The sequence below is a fragment of the Parus major genome, chromosome Z (genome assembly GCF_001522545.3).
Source record: "Parus major isolate Abel chromosome Z, Parus_major1.1, whole genome shotgun sequence".
NCBI lineage: Eukaryota > Metazoa > Chordata > Aves > Passeriformes > Paridae > Parus > Parus major.
In genome coordinates, this window is record NC_031799.1 from 22306460 (window position 1) to 22325730 (window position 19271).

The 19271-nt window shown below is 38.9% G+C and overlaps 1 protein-coding gene across 2 annotated transcripts in view; it reads left to right on the plus strand.

Moving 5' to 3' along the window:
- Positions 1-19271, plus strand: part of LHFPL2 (LHFPL tetraspan subfamily member 2) — a 120525-nt gene that overhangs the window by 45138 nt on the left and 56116 nt on the right. Inside the window, exons 1-2 of one of the 2 annotated variants that reach the window (XM_033511323.1) lie at positions 5561-5682; positions 15648-15700. The gene's annotated coding sequence lies outside the window, so the exon portion shown is untranslated. Of the gene's footprint in view, positions 1-5560; positions 5683-15647; positions 15701-19271 lie in introns of those variants that run through there. The other variant, XM_015652644.3, reaches the window with a different exon arrangement.

Sequence of the window (19271 nt, forward strand, 5' to 3'; positions counted from 1 at the left end):
AGGGAAGAAGCAGGAGACCTTTCTTTAGCTAGATAAATAGGAGAAGTGTCAACTCCAGATGCCTGAGGGAGAGACTCCAGACAAGCTTTTAGTACAATTACAGAAGGACAAAGTGGAAGAGACCCATGGGACTCGTATGTGTATTGAATTTCATTTAACTTTTTGGTCACAGTGGAGAAAAGTCCTATAGCAGTCTTTAAAGCAGATATGCTTGTAGCCTTTTGTGTATAAAATATGGGGATTTCACGCTTTTTGTTTTTTGGGGTTTTTTTGCATATGCATGTGTATGTTTTAAGTATTCTGTAGTATTTTAGGAAATAGCATTGGCAGAGGATATTCAAACTTAAAAAAAGAAAAGTACCTCTCTTTCAGTGCTCACAGAACACTGAAGGGTCAAGACCCTTCCTTGGGATGTTTCCCAACAGCTGAATTTAGTGGACTTGCACAGGACTAGTACAAAACTCAGCAGCATGGATGTTTAACTTTGGTGCTGTCCTGACATCAGCAAGATTGTATGTGTAGAAGGGAATTTTATTTGCTCACCTGATGTTCTCTGCAGACAGTTAATGGCTTGTCTGATCTTTACTTGCCTCAGAAAGCCTTCAGTGACTCTTCACCAAAAAAAAAATAAAAAATCATAGAATTTAAAATCATAGAATAAAACTCGAAGTCGTTACTGTTTGCAGTTTGAGCAATATGTATCTGCATAGCCTGCCTACTTTTTCTGTATAAATAAGGATATTTGTTGTATTTTAATCTTTAGCCAAGCCATATTGCTTATCCTTTTAATGTTGTAGTGACTTGAATTCAGATTTGTTAGGAACATGTTGTTGAACGCTCAATGCTGTCTGATCACATGCTCTGCCTTATAAGTCTTGCCTTTCTGATAGTCTCTAAGTTACAAAATTAAAATGAAAATTTTTAATTACAATATGCAGTGCATTCTCTTTGTGCCGTCTAATTTATGGAATTGGTTATCATATGCATTTTAAGTGGCTGTCTTAATTAAGTAGTGCCAGCAATTGTGTTGAGCAAAATACAGCCCATCACTGTCCTTTCCTGTAGAAGACAGACCTTTCTTTTCCTTATCTGAATGCTTCTTTCTACATAAATTATACGAATTCTGTTACTTGAATTGATTTCTTCTGCACCTTTTCTGTGTTTTCACTTTAGGAGGTTTCTCTGTTTCTAATTCTTGTTCTTCATCTGCTTCTTCCACTGTGACACACTGGCCACATGGAGCTACCCAGGTTTAACCTGGTTTCCACTCTCACCAGTATTGGGGAGTGTGTGTGTACATACATGTGTGTGTAACAGAATTAAAAATAATGATGCTTCTTATTTTACAAATAAAATGTTATGATTTTATTTGGTTGTTTGGATTGGGTTTTTTGGGGGTTTTATTTGAGCTTCTGTTTTTGTCCATATTTTTAATCTTAATGATTGTAGAAAAGTTTGAAAACACCTTTTCCAGTGTGAGGTAATTCTGTATCTCAGGCTTGTGCCCTTGTAAGAAAACACCAAGTATTTGGAAGTTCACAGTACCCATGGTAGCCCTTGGCGGCAGTTTCTAGTTCTTTGTGTGTGACTGAACTGAAATTTTGGCCCTTCTCTGAGGCGTTCTTATATATAGCTAACTAATAGTTCACAGAATGTTCTGAGTTGGAAGGGGACCCACAAGGATCATCAAGTTCAGCTCTTCAGTGAATGGCCCATTAGGGCGTCAAACGCACAACCTTCATGTTAGCACCATGCTCTAACCAAATGAGCTAATCTTGACAGTTTACTTTAATCCCTGAATTAATTAAAACATTTTTTTTTAAAATCAGTGTCTTTCATCTACCCTGAGCCCTCCCTGTAAATTTTTCTCAATCAGTGTAGATAATGTAACTCTTGTGCTTGTTGTATGTGGAGGTCAGATGAAGGCCCAGGGTGGTATCATAAGACCATAAAGTAGTCAGAAGTATCTGGCCAGTTGCCTAAAATACAGAGAAAGTTTGAACTGATGTTTTCATAGTTTTTACTGCTCTTTGTCTTGAGAACTTACTGGAGGAAGCACTTGTTATATTTAATGGCTGCTTTCAGTGGATCGTTTCTGTTGTCATTTGTTCCATCATTTCATGAGCAAATATGGAAATAAGCATCCAGAGCAAATTGTGGCTGGTTTCTTCAATATAATTGTGTCTTGCATAGAAAAAGCACTTTCCTGAGCCTAACATTTCTCAATATGCTTTGATGCTGTCTTAACTTGTTTTGGCAAATATAGTGAAGAGTTGCTATCTAGTCTTCCTTTCTGTGTTTATCCACATTTTCTAGGGATCAAAAGAAAATACACCCATATCACTTAAATCTGTGATCTGTTCAAAAGATTACTGTCATACTCTAATAGCCTGGAACATCCTCTCACTACTACCATGCTCCATGTGTTTTGTTTGTTGTAGTTCTACAGGAATTTGCTGCTTCTGCATAACTTTTTAAAAGTTACCTGATGAGCCTTAAAATTAATTTTTTGCTGTTTGGGTGAAATATTGGGGTGTGAAATGATGACCTTTAAGAAGAAAGTCTGGATTTTGCTTTGCCTTTTTAGTTATAGAGGATGACTTCTTAAGCATGTATTAATCATTTCCATTTGAGAGCATCTTATTTTTTATCTTACTTAGAAAAGCAACAAAAACATTGAGCAAAAAAAGCTTCTTAGACTCATGGTGTTTTGCACTTTGGGATACTATTACACATGCTTGTGATTATCTACTCTGCAAACAATTGTCAGAAAACTTCATCTGTTTTCCAAGTCCCACAGAAGAACAGATGTGGAATTAAGTTTCAAACAATGTACTGTTAATCACTTACATCTGGACATGAAATAAACTGGAACTCAGTGGGAACTGATTGGATGCTTTGCTAGTTGAGCATGGAGTGGAGAATTTGCATTGTTCTCAGTCTTCATTCTCTGAACAGCCCTTTGAAAACAGTACTAATATATGAACAAGACAAGGGTCTGTTTCCGATATTTAACTCTTTCTAGAGAGCCAAACCTTAGGGGACCACCTGAATGGAGCTGGACTATGTTACGTGGATGAATATGGAAGAGAGATTGTGTATGTATGTGAAATTTTCATTTATTTGAGAGCTCTTTTGATGCTGTAAAGGATACTGAGGAGTAGCTGCATATCATTTGTGTGCTTTCAAAAACAATTACTTAAACCAGTCAGCTTTGCCTGTAAGAGATTTAAAGTCAATGTTCAATTGCTGGAAAACCATAAGAAAGCAATTACGCCAGAAAACCTACTCATGTTGTGTTCTAAACCTTAGCATTCGTTGGAAAAATCACTTAAAAAGACAGCTCATAATACCACTTAAGAAAGCTAGTTTTGGGGGAGAAAGGATCACTGTTTTGGGACTCTGGAACTTAAAGCTTCAACTTTACAGTGTTCTTATGGAATGAATTCATCGTATTGATGAATCAGAGCTTTAGAAGGTCACTGAGACCTGAGGAATTGTTGGATTCTTGTTCTTGGAAATATTGTTTTTTCCTGCTTGATAAGAAAACTCATGGAAAAAGAGCTACTGATACTTGCTCTTTGTGTGATTGCCCTCTTTGAAGTATGTATAGGTCTAGAAAAATACTACCTCCTTACAGGAATCTGCATTTTCTGCTGCTGTCGAATTGCATCTGCTGTTAAAATGTGTAGCTTACATGTATGTGATTATTTTCAGCTACTTGATCCCATGTAGTCTGGAAATAATTTGCCTTCCTCGACCTTTGAAATAAAAAAGGGAGTGGGGGTGTGAAGAGAGTGTCTTAACAAATCTATTGCTTCTTAAATCTGATTAACTTGATTAAGCAGACAAGATTATGACATATTTCTAGTTTATAGTAGTTCCTTGAAAGCTTTTTAACTCCCTTAGATGTTTAGCCTTAAATTATATTAAAAGGTTAAAAAGGCTATGAATTCAGTTATGTATGGTTTTTGGCTTGAAAATAACAGTTGCCCTCAAAGCTTGAAACAGGGCATGAGGAGATCAGTAATGATGCATTTTCCTGCCTCCCATGGAGTTCTCTCCTCATTGGCTGTTCCTTAACTTCTCACCTTCACGTTCACCATTATGTTTATTCTGGTAGTAAGCAAATGGCCAAAGCCAATTAAAATGTTAATTCCTAGTAAGATAGCAAAATACAGTGTTTTGAGAGATGGAGAGAACAGAAGGAGCTTTCAGAAATGTTTGTTTTGTTCGAGAGATATGTTGTCTTCTTAGCTTGACTTTTGGAGAGATCTGTGAAGCTTAGACCAGAGTTTATATATTCTTTAAACAAGTCCTTCATATGGATTTCCTAGGGCTGTTTTGCTTGTGCTTTGTGAAGTGACCAATTTCTTTCTTTTCTTTGTTTTTGAGGAGGTCTGCTTGGCCTTAAATTTTCATGTTTTCTTTCAAAATAACTTTCTTTCATGGATATTATTTTGTTTATACGCTTTGCAGAAGGAAGAAAGAGATAATAACATTCAAAATAAACATCTTTATACCTCCATATCTTGTTTTTTAGCCTTTGTCTAGAATTAAATAAATGGCTAAGTATTTAATGTTCTTTAAACATGGCTTTGTGAATGTGGTCAGTACAGATATGGTGTGCATTTTCAAGACTTAATAAATGTAGTTGTCTTCTGCCTTTAATAATCAAAACCCTGGGATACAGATAATAGTTTGTATGGTGCAAGTAGAACTCAAATAAGAAACAGCATTTTTGATGAGTAATACTTTGAGAATATTTTAAATGGGTTTAGATTGCATGGCTTAGTTTTAACAGAGGGGTTTGGGAGAGCTTCAAGCTGTTTTATCCATTTTTGCTGAGAGGTGAGTGAGTGAGAGGTATGCTACCATACTTAAAAAAAAGATCTTTGGATGAGTGGGCCTTTAGCAAGGGAGTGCTATTCTTCATATTATGTTTCATTAGTTTGTTAATTTTGTGAATTTGTTTCATCATGTCATCATCCTCTGACATAGAACTTGAGAGCTTTCTTTACTCTTTTTGAAAGGTTGTTGTCAAAATCATACTCTTTCAGATGGTCAAAAACTTTTATCTCAGTTTTACTCAGAAATGGATGTTAAATAATAATTTTAAAAATATTTAGAGGAGTTTAAAGCATATTTATAACTTCTTACAAAATGCATACTGTGACAGTCTTTGAAGAGGATGTTACTGACTTCAGGAAAAACTAAACCTAGATTTTCTGTTTGTATTGCCAGAACATTTCTGAAAAGACTGTTTCTCTAGCAGTGTTTAAGTAAATTTGCTTCAGGAAAAGCTTAAAATGACAAAAATTTAAAAGGCATAAAAAAACATCACTGTGGTATACAGAAACACAATTAATGTATTTTTTAGTTGCTCTTAATTCACACCATCCCCAGGCCAGTTAATTCTTTAATCTGCAAATTAAATATGCTCTTTAACGCTTACCAAGCAGAGGCTAGCTCGTTTCCTCTTCCTTGGTTTAGCATCAGAGGAGTGCCTCTTTGTGGGTTTGTAAGCTCCAGCTGGAAAAGCATTCTGGATGGAGATGGCTCAGGACTTTCAGAGGTCTGCAGAAACTACAGGGTGTTCTCCAGAGCTGGAAACTGAGCAGATAGGACTTAAGTAAGGATTTTCATTTCTGTAACAAGATTTTACTGAAATGCTCAACAAAGGTACGTGTAACATTATTCAGTCTTGTCTTAATTTAGTTTTTCTCACACTGGGTTTGGGTTTTGGATTTTGGGTTGTGTTTTTTTACAAGACTGAATAAGGGTTCTAAGACATGAGCTGTAGAAGAGCTGAATACAATTTAATTTTTAATTAACATGTAGTATTTTTAGCCTTGAATTAAGTCTTGAGTGCATGATAGGCATGTTGAATGGATAATGTCCAGATAAACTATTGATAGAGGGAAGTTTTTGCTTTGACGTCAAATTGAATGGCCTAAGCTCAAGATTTTGTCACTTAGCAAAATCATTGTGTGAATTGCTGAAGTCTTTCAGGATTAAAAAGCAGTTTTTTTCAGCGGAAGAAGGTCATAGGCTATAATTTGATAAACTACTGTTTGTATGTATATTTTTGCTGCTTCAGTGCAGATGTGTGGAGAATGTGTGAAAGTTAGTTCAATGTAGAATATATGCATAGAGTAAACAATTTTGGTTTTTCTGACACCATAGAGAAGTTTGAATTTGTATTTTGAGGACACTTAACAGCTTGTTAGTGTCTTAGGAAGTTGGGCCCTAGTTCCGTATTTGGTTGCTTTGTTAGATATCTTGTCTCACATGCAAGAAGTGTTGAAGTGTTAAAGCAGATCTGGTTTTATCTGGGACAGAGAGGATTGTGCTTAAGTGTTTTTTTTGTTTTTTCTTTTTTCAGGATGAAACCACAAACAAACAGGTTCCTCATTCAGTCATAATGCAGCATTACTGGAAAATGCAGGAATGTTATCAGGCAATTTGGCAGTCTAATGGTTGTTTCATTGATTTGTAATAGTTGCATCACTATGATGATACTCTGGCTGTAACTTTGGCTGGAGAAGGAGGTGTGGGATTGAAAACTGAAGGAACGCTGCAGCTGGTGCTTTAAAGAGCATGTGTGGTACAGATTAAATAAAAGAATTTTTTCATTTTTTATGACATAACAAAACTCCACAGTTGCCATCTCTAGACCTTCAGGAAAAGATAACTGACTTGTGTCCCTTGGAGACATTCTCTTCCACTTCTGCCAGAAGACAGCTTTGTTTGTAAATTAAGGATTTTGCAAGCCAGTGTGTGGTAATCTGGGAGCAATAATTCAAATGTTAATAAATACTCATTAAAGTTGTTACTTATTAAAGCCAGCTGACATTAGGAAGAATAGCCTGAGCTTGCCAACTGATTCTAGCTCATTGCTACAGGAGGATGCCACTGGTTAGAGCATTTGATTACCAACCACATGTCAGGGCTCCAGGGCACTCATGTGCTTCAGCTTCCTCTGGGTCCTGCCCATGCTCTTATCTGGGGGCCCAGAAGGGTGTTTCAGCCCAGCCTGGTGCCATCAGTCCATGTTGGAGCTGTGTTGCCAGTGTGTTCTGGTCCCCCAGTGCTGTGGTGTTGACCTGGAGCCTCCCTGTGTCTGGAGGTCCGTGGGCTGCCCGTGCCTCCTCTCATCATCTGCACAAGGCAACAGGTTGTTAGGCGGTGCTGGCCCCAGGGTGAAGCTGCTTTCTGAATCACTTCTTGTCTGGTTTTTCTCTGTGGTGGCTACCTAAAGCAGCTTTATGGCCAAAACAGAGCCAAGGAACAATTTTAGTGGCTGTAGATGTACGTAATGGAGATACTGCTGCAAAGCCTGGGCTGCCTTGAGGTGGTAGAGGGTTGTATGGACCAAGACAGAAGTGCTGGCTGTGGTGTAACTCATGGTGCAGCTGTGGAAGGGGGACTTGCCATTTTGCTTTGTAGTCCCTGTAACTCAGAGATGCGACTCAAGAAGCATGTTGTAAAGTTAACTTGCTAAGTGCTTTTACACTTCCTTTAAAATAAACAATTTATGTCCTTTTATCATTGTGGATAATGCTAAAGGTAAGAGCTCCCACTGATTTCAGAGAATGGGGGACCAGGCTCATGGCTGATGTTCTATATTACTAACTTCAAATAAAGATTTATGCTTGGCTAAAACAAACCTTAGAAGCCAAAACAAATTTTAGATAATAACTTTACTAAAGCTAAATTTGCAAATTTTTGCTTTAGTTGGTAGTGACTGCCTTGTGTAAGAAATGTAATTTGATTCATTTACCACTCAGTGCTACTGCATTAGGTAAAAGGCTAAGAGGATCTTTCATCTGCAGTGCAGGTCTCTTAATGCTTCTGTATTTATTCTGCTTAGTTTTGCCAGAATTGCTAGGATTATAAAAACATGTTATTTGGTTTAAACATTTTAATGATATATAAAACTATGCTGTGCTGCTTTCTTGGTTAAGGTGGTGCAGTGGGGAAACTGGCATTAAGAGCAGGGATCAGTGTATTAGGAGTACAACTGGCTTTTATTAAATATAAACTTCAGGGCAGGTGCATTTGAGTAAAATATTTTTGTAGTATGAAAAAGGATTTTTTCTTCTGTACTCTTTGAAACAGCTTGTAAATTAAGGTTCTCTATATGACTTTTGAATTTGCTTTAAATAACATACATATAGATATGTAGCATGATCTTCTAGAACAAATTAAGTAGATAGTACAAAAAGAAAACTGGATTTTTTTCTTTTATAGGTTGTGTGAAAGAGAAAACAATGAGCCTCAGAAGAATTGTTAAAAAAATGTATTGTATATCTTGAGCTGTTAGCTTCCTATGGTGTTTAGCATTCTCATTAATTTAGAGGGCAGTTTTATTTGTGAGGGTCTTTTTTAACCTGCTATCAAGGTATCCCTAAAGAACATATTTTGTCCTTCTTGTTTTGCTGTTATTTCTGAAGGTAGCCTTAGTGACGCCTATGAAATGCTAATTTTTTTTCCCATTTAATTTTATGTTGTTCTGCATTGATAGCGAAAGACAAAGAACCCATTGAATGCATTATTTCTATTCATAGTGACATAATTGGTCATACAAACCTTCTTGAAGTAAGCAAATATTTCTTTGATTTCAGTAGTTGCTGTTACATAATACATGGAAGTATCACACAGTAGTATATCTGAAGAAAAAGCTACTTGAAAAGGATGTTTTAAGATACAGGAGATATATCTGTATTTTTTTTTTTTTTTTGTATTTCTGCTGGGGAGCCTAAGTATATCCACTTCCTACCGTGTACAAAGACAGGGTATGTGACATGGGAATGTTACCAAATCCATTGTGTTCTCTTAGCAGTGTCCAGTCATTTGGTTCTCCTGTTGACTGTAAATAAGAGAACTTTAAATCAATAGCTCTGCTTGTTTTAGAGTCTCTTTCTCCCTTAGTTCTGCTAAGACATTTATCCCTTGCAAGTGAGAAGGGAGATGAAAATGAAGAATGTAGTGTTTCCACCTTTTTTGGAAGGGTGGAGTCGTTGCAGCCAAACTTACAGCTAGCTGAGTAGAAAGGAATAAACAGATTTTACGTATTTTTGCCAACTGTTCTAGAAATCTGTCTGAGCTATTGCTAAATTTGCAAGAGCTCCTGAGAGAAAGAATGAGAGCATACATGTGTTTTTCCCATTTTGATTTGTTTGGGACGATTTGGCCTTCTGCAGCTTGAGGGAAGTGCCTGTGTGGTGATGGGATAGTGGAAGGTGTGTAGACTTTCTTCTTGTTAGCTTTGTCACAAATTTGGTGACAATTATATTTTAAAATGTGGTGGTTTAAAATGTAATACTTACTTTCCTCTTTTTTGAAAGTTTTAGGTTTCTTTTGTTTCTGTGTGCACTTGAGGAAAGAACACTGCTGTGCCTTTGGCCTGTGGATGTGTCTCTGAGAGAGAGGCTTTTCTACAGCTTCCTCTGTGGGCTGATCCTGTCTTACCCTTTACTAGTCTTTTTTAGGGAGCTCAGACTCCAAGCAAGAAAATTTTCCTTAAAAGCATCACCTAATGGATTATTTAGATAATTAGGTTTGTTTACATGTACTTAAAACTGATTCTACATTTTTTGGTCCTTGAGTTTAAGGGGAACAATTTGGCCCTTTTCATTCTTGAAAACAGTCTCTGCCTCTGCTAACACTGCGGTATTTTCATTGCCATGCTAACTGTTTTTGAGACAGAAAAGTTGAAGTAATCTCAGCTGGTTGGTCCAGTCAGTTGGTGTTTTTTGGTGTTGTTTCCTATTTTTTTTTCTGAAAGAATATTCTATATGCTGGGAATTCAGAGGCCATTTTAAGCTGTGCTTGACTTCACAGTGCTCCTAGTACATTTTCCTTTGTCCTCAGAAGCGCACTTTGTTGGAAGTTCTGCACCAGCTTTTCTGGTGTTAAACCATCTTCACCAAAGCCAAATTATCTCCTTTTGTAAGAGTGAACTGATCTTCTGACTCACTTTGTTCATTTATATACGGGGAAGTGTTGCTGCTGAAGACGAATAGATCACACGAACACAGCTTGAGGTGTGGTGAAAGGAAGAGAGAACTTTATTTTTTCTCCCAGAATTTATAGGTTTCTGACCACGGCCAGGGATTGGATGGTCAGGATAACACCTTCCCAACTGCACTGGCCGTGACAGATGCCCATCACAAGACGTGTAACAGAAAGAATGTACACATATCTATGTTTACAGTTACTGTCCTGGGAAAGTCTTTAGAAAACTATGACAACAAGCTACAAAAGCTGAGTTTTCAGGGCAACAGGGAAGTTCTTCATATATTTTGTTCTGATAAATATATAAAAATGCAGGATTTGCTGTTACTGTGGGAAATTCTGTATTTCAGTATTGCTGAATCAACCTACCCTTACTTTTATCACCGTAATTTATGGCTTTTTGGTAGTGGGGATACAAAACTGTTCAAGTTTGTTTTCCTGAAAGTGCTGGCTGAAGATGAATAGCTTATTAGTGGGATCTTAGCCTGTAGACATATCCCAGGATATTCTTGGCCTTCCTTGTCGCTAGGACTAACTTGGCTCATGTTTAAAGCACTTTCTGCCCAGATCCCCAGCTCCATTTCAGGAAGTGTGCCCTGCGTAGCCAGTGCCCAATCTCTCCAAGGGATTAATCCATCTCAGGTACAGGAATGTATGTTTGTCCTTGCTTAATTCCATAAAGTAGGGTGGCAGAAGTTTAGAGGTGCATTTTTGGGATGACGAGGCTATGTGGTTCAGGTTTTTATTGCAGTAGTTTAGGAACTTCTGGAGTTTCTCCTAAGTCATACCTGATTTTAAAGTGTTATTATAAATTTCCACAGAATTTATTATTATAAATATGATACAAATATTATTATAAAATATAAAAATATTAAATTTCTATTACAAAAATATTATAAAAATAATCTTAAATGTATTTTTAGATCTTGGTATACTTGGTTAGTAAAATAGAGGAGAAAAAAATGTGATTTTATTCATGCTTAGTTTGTGTGCCACTGCTCCACAGAATCACAAGATCACAGAATGATAGAATGGTTTGGGTTGGAAGGGATCTCGAAGGTTATCTGCTTCCAGCCCCCTGTTGTGGGCAGGGATATCCTCTACTAGGTCTGATTACTCAAAGCCTCATCCAGCCTAGCCTTGGAAACTGTGGCTGGGGCATCCACAGCTTCTCTGGGCAACCTGTGCCAGTGTCTCTCCACCCTCAGAGTGAATTTTTTCTTTACATCTAATCTAAACCTGCCCTCTTTCAGTCTGAAGCCACTTCCCCCTGTTCTGTTACTACATGCTCTTGCAAAAAGTCACTCTCTTGCTTTCTTTTAGGCCCTCCTCAGGTACTGGAAGTCTGCTAGAAGGCCACAGAATCACAAAATAGGTTATGTTGGAAGGGATTCACCAGAGTGGATCTGTGTGGATCAGTGTTCTGATCTCCCCACTCAAGTAGGAACATCCTGGAGCATATGGCATAGGATTGTGTCCAGGCAGTTCTTAAATTATCGGTGAGGGAGATTCCACAGCCTCTCAGAGCAATCTGTTGCAGTGCTCAGTCAGCCACAGAGTAAAGAAGTTCTTCTTCATATTCAGGTGGAATTTCCTGTGCATCAGGGTCTGCCCATTGCCTCTTGTCCTATTGATTGGCACCTCTGAGAAGAGCCTGGTCCCTTGTATTGATACCCTCCCTTCAGATACTGATAGACATTGATGAGGTCTTTTCTCACTTGTCTCCTCTTGAGGCTGAACAAGCCCAGGTCCCCCAGCCTAGGGGTATTGGCCATTCTTCCCAGCTTTGTATCATCAGTGAAGCATCTGCCCCATCATCCAAGTCATGGATGAACAAGTTAAACATTACAGTGTTGAACCTTGAGGGACATCACTAGGGACAGGCTTCCAGCTGGCCCTGTGTCACTGATTTTGACCCTCTCAGATCTGTTTTTTTTTCTAGTTCTCAATCCACCTCACTGTCCACTCATCCAGCCCACATCTCTGAGTTTGTCTGAGGAAATCTACCGAAGTTGAAGCAGACAATATCCACTGCTGTCCCCTCATCCATCCATACAAAAGATGGTAAGCAGGCTGGTAAAGGAGGATTTAACTGAGTGAAGCCATGCTGACTCTTCCTGATCACCCTTGTGAATAGCCTTCTGAATGAGGTGCTCCATCACCTCTCCAGGGATCAAAGTGAGGCTGACTGGTAGTTCCCTGGTCCTCATTCTTTCCCTTGTTGAGCACTAGGTTGACATTTGCTTTCTTCCATTGTGAGCAACCTTGCAGTTGTGTCTACCAGCTCTCTCAGCACTTGTAGATATATTCTGTCAGCACATACAGACTTGTGGATGTCAAGTTTGCCTAGGTAGTGTCTACCCCTACCTTCTTTGACCAAGGGAAAGTCTTCATTCCAGTACTGCTTTACACTGGTCTCCTGGGTCAGAGAATCCTGAGGACTGGTCTTGTCAGTGAAGTCTGAAGCAAAGAAGACAGTCAATGAAATGTTCGTCTGGCTTCACTTCATTCTCTGTTAACAGGGTCCCTCCATCCATTTATCAACATAACTCTTATTTTTCTTTTGTTAATGATATATTTGAAGAAGTCTTTATTGTTGTCTTTGACATCCTTGGTCAGATATAGTTCCAGGTGGGCCTCGGCTTTCCTGGTAATTTCTGTTTACTTTGACAGCCTCACTGTATTCATTACAAATGTCCAGACCCTGCTTCTAACTCCTGTGTATTTCCTGCTTACTCTTGAGTAATGACAGGAGTTTCTTGTTTATCTGTGCAGGTCCCTAGACCCATTTGCCCAATTTCTTCCTCATCAGGATGCATTATTCTTGAGTCTGGAGGAAGACCAACTGTCTTTAACCCCTATTTCCTGCAAATTCTATTACCATAGGATTCTTCCAGTAAGATTCCCAAAGGCCATGGTTACAATCTTACTTGCTACCCTGCTTCCTCTTCACCAGATACTGAACTTCACAATCTCATCATCACTGCAGCCAAGGCTGCCCCCAGCCTTCACACCAGCAACAAGTCCTACCCTACTTGTTAGTATTGAGGTTGAGCAGCACACCATTCCTCGTGGGATCCCCCACTTCTGACAGGGACTTGTCATCAATGCTTTCCAGAAATCTACTGGACTGTATTGTTTTTTGCTGTGATGCTTCTCCACCACTTGTCAGGGTAGTTAAAGCACCCCAAAAGAACCAGGGCCTGTGACTTTGAGGCTACTTCCAGCTGTCTGTAGAAGGCCTCATTTGCTTCCTCCTCCTGATCAGATGGCCTGTAGGAAACACCCCAGAGTCGTCTTCAGGCTGAAGAACTCCAACTTGCTCAGCCTGTGCTTACAGTAAATGTGCTCCAGCCCTCTTCTGGACTCAGTTCAGTGGGTCCATGTACTTCTGGTGCTGGGGGCACCAGAGCTGGATGCAGCACTGAAGGTAGGGTTTCACAAGAACAGAGCAGATAGGGCATATCACTTCCCTCTTCTCCTGGCCACACTGCTGTGGATGCAGTCCAGGATACGACTGGCTTTCTGGGCTTCAAGTGCCAGGTCTTATAAAGCCCACCAACAGTCCAGTTCATTCTTCTCAGGACTTCTCTCAATCCACTCTCCACCCAGACTGTATATTGTGCTTGGGATTGCCCTGACCCATGTACAAGACCTTTACACTTAGCCTTGTTGAGCTTGATGAGGCTTGCACAGGACCCCCTCTCAAACCTGTCAAGTTCCCTCTGGATGTCGTCTCTTCCATCCAGTATCTTGACCACACACAGCCTGGTGTCATCACCAAACTTGCTGAGGGTGTGCTCAATCCCACTGTCCATATCCCTGACGAAGATGCTAGACAATAGTGGTCTCAAAACCAACATCTGAGGAGCACCACCAGTACAGTCTTCTCTTGGACATGAGCTGTTGCTGCAGCTCTTTGACTGCAACCATCCAGCCAATTCCTTATCCACTGAGTGGTCCACCTATCAAATCCGTGTTTCTCCAGTCTAGAGACAAGGACCATGTCAGATGTTTTGCACAGGTCCAAGTACATGAAATCAGTTGCTCTTCCCTCATCTATGACCCTGTAATCCCATCACAGAAGACCAGATTCATCGGGCCTAATTTGCCCTTTATGGAGTCGTGTTTGCTGTCACCACTCACCTCATTTTCCATGTTTCTTAGCATAGTTTCCAGGAAGATCTGCTCCATTGTCTTGGTAGGCACAGAGGTGAGAATGATTGGCCTGTAGTCTTACTCTTCCCCATTTTTAAAACAGAGGTTATAATTCCCCTTTTCCAATCAATGGTAACTTCACCAGACTGCCACAACTTCTCAAATATGGTGGATAGTGGCCTACTTCCTCAGAATCCGTTTCATCAGGTGCCATAGACTTCTGCACCATTAGGTCCCATAGACTTGTGCATCTTCAGTTCCTGAGGATGGTTGCAAACCTGATCTTGTCCAACAGTTGGTGGTTTCTCTCTCAGCCTTTCCTCTGAAGAAAAATACTCCAGTCTCCCAACCATAACCCTGCAGTTTACAGCTTCCTCACAAGTTGAAATGGGTATGTGTTGATCTCTTTTCTCTGATGAGCAGTGCTACGACCTGGGAAACCAGCATGAAGCTGTGTTCCCTGGATATCAGGAAAAGGTTCTTCACTCTGAGGGTGGTTGGGCACTGGAGCAGGTTCCCCAGAGAAGTAGTCACAGCAGCAGCCTGACAGAGTTCAAAAAGTGTTTGAATAATGCTCTCAGGCATATGGAGTGATTTTGGGGATTATCCTGCACAGAGCTAGGAGTTGGACTCTACTTACGGGTTCCTTCCAGCTCTGGATATTCTATGATCCTATGATGATCTTCATAGTCCTTCACTGGACCCTCTCCAGTAGTTCCGTGTCTTCTTGGCCTTCTTCAATTCAAGCAGCGTAGCCAGAGCACTTGCCAGTGAAAACCAAGGCAAAAAAAGTCATAGGTTACCTCAGCCTTCTGTATGTCCTAGGTAACCACTTGTCCTGTTTCCTTCCAGAGAGGGACCACATTTTCCCATCTTGCTTTTATCACCAACATACCTGTAGAAGCTTTTCTTGTTGTCCTTGCTGTCTCTGGTGAGGTTTAATTCTATCAGGGCTTTAGCTTTCCTTGCCTTATCTCTGGCTTCTCAGACATTTGCTGTCTGTTCCTCCCAGGTTACCTGTTTTGCTTCTGCCCTTTGGTTTAAGTCTGTCCACGAGCTCCTTGTTCACCCATGTAGGCCTGGTATTTCTGCCTGACTTCCTTGTTGTTGGGATGCATCCTCCCTGAGCTTGAAGGAGGTGATCCTTGAATATTAGTGAGTCTTCTTGGCCTTCCTCCCATCCAGGGCTTTATCCCATTAGTGACTTCGCCAAACAGGTCTCTGAAAAGTCTGAAGTCTACTCTCCTGAAGTCTGGGGTTTTAGTGCCAGTCTAGCACTTGGAGTCATGTCTAGCATGTTGAGTTTCCAGCCAAGCAGAAGTGGCCTGGTAGTGAAATGTTACCCCTGTGCATATAATCTCTTACAAGCAATGTTTTTACCATTCCAGCCACCAGTACTAATCATGAGTATTGTTTTGATGGTTTTGGCTCTGTACCTTTCCTACATTTTACATCATTTATTTCTCTAGGTATTGCCAGGCATCTGAAGTGGTTGACTAAGACCTAAGGACTTGGAACAGTGGTGAGTAAATGAAATTCTGATTATATTTTCTGTGTTTTCACATGCTGTCTGACTCTGAAGTTTTGCTGCTGTATGAAGGATTAAAGATGTTCAGTAGTTTATGTCTTTTGAATATTTTCTTTCGATCACCAAGTTCCTGTTCAGAGCATTGAGACAACTTTTTAAAGCTGAGATTTTAAGAAGAGGAGGAGGTAGTCTCATTGGCTGCTCTTGATAAGACAATCCACTCCTCATAGCACCCTGACTTTGAAAAAACTTTCAAGTAGCAGTTCAACCTGTACTTATTGAAGTGGTAACTTGACCCATCGTATTAAAATAATGATGCCCGAATTGGCTTTTCAGAATAATGCAATTTTTTACATTTAGCAATTATGAAATGAGATATTATTCTAGAACACATCATTGTAGAATATCATTCTAGAAACCTAAAGTAAGTTAATAAATTACTCAAAACTGAATGTTTTCTTTCTTGAAACTGCAAACTTTGTTGTTTTTAACTCCCTCTGTGCAAGCTGTGGTATCCTTTGCAAAGTTAAATTATTCTCCTGATCCCCTGTGCTTATTGCTGATTCTTTGCATTGTGTGTGCCAAATACTTAACATTTTGCCTAGAGAAGAGTGCAAAAAGGATCCAAGTAAGAACTTTAAAAGTTTCAAATACTTAAAAAGTGAGTTTTGTAATATTTTTATAAATATATTGCCTGCACTTTCCTGTCTGTAGGTGTAGGCTGTCAAAGAGAGCCGTATAAATGCACAGATAAAAGCAGTGTTACTTGTACTTTATAATCATAGAACAGAAGAGAATCATAGAATCATTAAGGTTGGAAAAGACCTCCAAGATCATTGCATGCAACCCTTGACCAGATGCCACCATATCAGCTAAGGACATGAAGTGACACATCCAGTTATTTCTTGAACACTTCCAGGGATAGTGACACTACCATGTCCCTGTGGAACCTGTTCCAATGCTTAACCACCTTTTAAGTGAAAAAATCCTTCCTGATGTCCAGCCTGAACCTTCCCTTGGTGCAGTTTGAAGCCATTTCCTCTTGTCCTGTCACTGTCTGCCTGGGAAAAGAGGTCAATGGAAGAAGAGTAAAATAATACTTCCAAAAAGCAACTGCATTTTATTGCCAAGGGATAGTTATTTGGAATAAAGTAATGTTTCTTATTCTCTGGTTTCCATGGCAGAGCCAATTTACGTGAAATATTTAATATTTAAGGGATTTCGTTTGATTTCAGTGCAGTTGGCAGCAAAGGTTTAGAACCCATGTATTTTGTTCCATGTGCTGTTGACTTTGGTGACCAGTGAGAAACCTTTGCCTTGCTTTTTTATTTGTTTTTGCTTTAATGGGCTCTGAAGAGTATGTTTGTTCTTCATTTCAAAAATTAGCATTTAGTTACAACTTTGAAGGAATCTGATTAGAATATTTGCATTCATGTAGGTCTATATTTATTATGTCCTCTCTATTTCTGCTAGTATTTTACTAGAAAAAGTAGATAAGTAAATTTAAAGTTTTTTAGTCAGTTCCAGATAATTCTTTTTTTGCCTACATTTTAAGCTGACCCTCTGCTCCCATCCTGCACTGCCTGACAATTATCAGGACTAAACTGTATCCATGTTAACATGCTGTATCCATGTTATCATCCGTGCACAGACAGAAAGAAAGCATTATAGACAGTTCATATATCTTTATTCAACAAAAAATACAGGTATTCTTTTTTTCAAGCTTGATGCTGTTTTAGAACATGGTACTTAAGAATTAAAGAGACTCTTATTAAATTAGAATTAGACTCTTATTAAATTAGACTCTTATTAAATTAGAATTGCTTTTTGGGGTAGAATATAACTTACTTTATAATAATGTGCCTCAGACAGCTATGGAGAGAGTCCTGTGACACTTAAAAACAGAACAGCAACACTAGCATGTGCATTAATAACCAAACTTAAAAAACATCTTGAGTGACTGCAAGTAGCATCAGGTGGGAAGCCAGTGTACAGGATGTATGTACACCAAATGTAGTGGTGATGATAAAATTGGACAGTTGGTAAGATTAGCTCTGTAATATGTTGAAAAGAAAATTGAAATTATGAGTTTTCCTCCATAACAAAATATGTAAATAATTCTCTCTCTAGAGCACAGCAAAGTCGAGTTGTCTGCGTTTTATTTAAAGGCATTGTGTAATTTGTCTTGGGGAAACATTTAAAAATAGTTAAACACTTACTTGCATGAAAATTTTCAACTGTAGCAAAACAATTAATAATATTGTAACTGGAAACAATCAATAAATAACAAGGATAAAACTTTAAAGGATCAAATTACCTTCTGCTAGTCTCTTAATAAAATCTTCTATTTTGCTTACTCTTTCGAGCATTCACATAGATCCTCACTTGTGTGTGCTCCTTTTGTTGCAATATAAGTAGGATAGAAGCTTATAATGCCTTTTCTAATAAACATGATGGATAGACTCTGAAATTGTATTAGGCAAGAGAACACCAGTTATTTTTGTTTTCCATATAATATTAGCCAAGAAGTGATTGCTTAGTGCAGGGGTGCTAAGATCCTTCCAGGACCTCACATCACACTTTCTGGTAATCCACACTCCAGTGAAATGAGTCAGCAGAAGTAAATGCTGTGCTAGATGCTGGTGCTGGACATCTATGCAGGTGTTAATGTCCTTGGGGAGTGTTAGCCTCAAAGCTCGAATGGGTGATAGTAAAATTATTGAATATGTGAATCCTTGATCCTGTCTTTTAATAGCTGAAGTTTCACCAGCCACTTGCTGGTATTTTTGACAGAAGATGATACAAAGCTGCAGTTCTTGGACCATGGAGTTCTGTCATTGCAGCTACTCTGGAACCTGCCAGCTGATGTGACATATATTCTTTTGTGGTACATGAAAATAAATGTTTCCACTAGCTAGTCCTGTTCCTCTTCAGGTACTACACTTACCTAACTTTCCTAGATAGGATCCTTGGTGGGCTTTTGCCTTGGGAACAACTGTGAGAAATCAAGGTGAATGAAAGCAAGCAAAGTGTCTTTCTTCAGGTCTTTCCTTGTGATGTGATAACCACCAGAGGCAGAAAAGCTCAGAAAATCTTGAGGTTTGCTCAAGATGTTCTAACTGGCATCTGTGTGCTGAAATTTGCCATGTGATGGTATTTTGTGACTTCAGGAATAATAATTTGTGTTTCTGGTTAAATTCTGCCATATCTTAACCCTGAAATAGAAAACTTGTTGATAGATTTGAAGTGACCAAAGGGTGTCTCTGTGTTAAATCCATGTAGTTGTCAGCAGATTACAGATGGGGAGAGGGAACTGATTTTGGGGATTTGTGTTTGGTTTGGGATATATGATTCTGTTTCTAAAAAATACAGCTTTGTACTATGTACATAACAGCACAGAGTGGGTTTTTACTTTTAGAAACAAAAAATAGAGACGTGACCAGTGTTTCTGTATTTATTTGGATTTATTATAGCCAGATTAAATAGGAAGCTATACTGCTTTTCTTCTTTGAACCATCTCTTTTCTGTGTCTATGTTTTGCCATTTTTAATTTTCATGTAGTTCA